Below are 891 nucleotides of genomic sequence, written 5' to 3' on the forward strand. Positions count from 1 at the left end.
TGAGAGTTAGGAGTGTACAATGAGTAAGCTTGGGGGCCGTACCCCAACTCCTTGGGACCTGGGAAGCTGGTCACATACTCCAATGAGGAGCAAGCTTCCCTCTGAGCAGGCTTGGTTGTATTTTTTCGTTTGTTTGGTTTTGCTGTTTGCTTATTGATTGGTTATTATTTCATTGAGACAGGGTCATACTACATAGTCCTGGCTGACCTGAACTTGGACTTGGTATGTAGACCAGGCTGGTCTTGAACTCAGGGATTTCATTGCATCTTTCTTTTAAGTGTTGTGAGCCATGGAACCTGGTTCAAGCTGGTTTAAACCTGATTGATGAATGCCCCAGTCTGCATTGCCATCCTCAGAGGTCACACTTGAGCCTGACTATACAAGTGGATCAAGATATGGGCTGGCACACTGGGGGCTGTGGGGCTCAATAGATGACATCACGTCCAGAGCTCACACAGTACCTGGCACACAGTAGGCGCTCACCACACACACAGCCTGCTCTGGGCTGATGTGTGAAGAGACACACTGTATGCTGAGGCCACAGCTGAGTGGCCACAGACCCAGAGCCTTTGAAGGATGACGGCTGTCCTTTAAAACACAGTGACAGCTGGGCACGGCTGTGTCACGAGGCAGCCAGCCGAGGCCATGAGCTAACACAGCACACTCCCAGCAGAAGAAGCTGGAGGTGGAAGGAGGGACCTCTGAGGTCCACAGAGGGAGTGCACCCTGCCTGCTCCTGCATTTTGGACCGTCAGACTCCACAGCTCAGAGAGAACACTTTGCTGTGGCAGCCACAGGTTACAGACACATGGTGGACTGATTGTAGAGCTGACAGAAGTATCAGTCAGTGACCAGGTGCTCATCACGCCCGGGGGCAGAGCTCAGTATCCC

Source organism: Mastomys coucha, unplaced genomic scaffold (genome assembly GCF_008632895.1).
Source record: "Mastomys coucha isolate ucsf_1 unplaced genomic scaffold, UCSF_Mcou_1 pScaffold3, whole genome shotgun sequence".
Taxonomy (NCBI): Eukaryota; Metazoa; Chordata; class Mammalia; order Rodentia; family Muridae; genus Mastomys; species Mastomys coucha.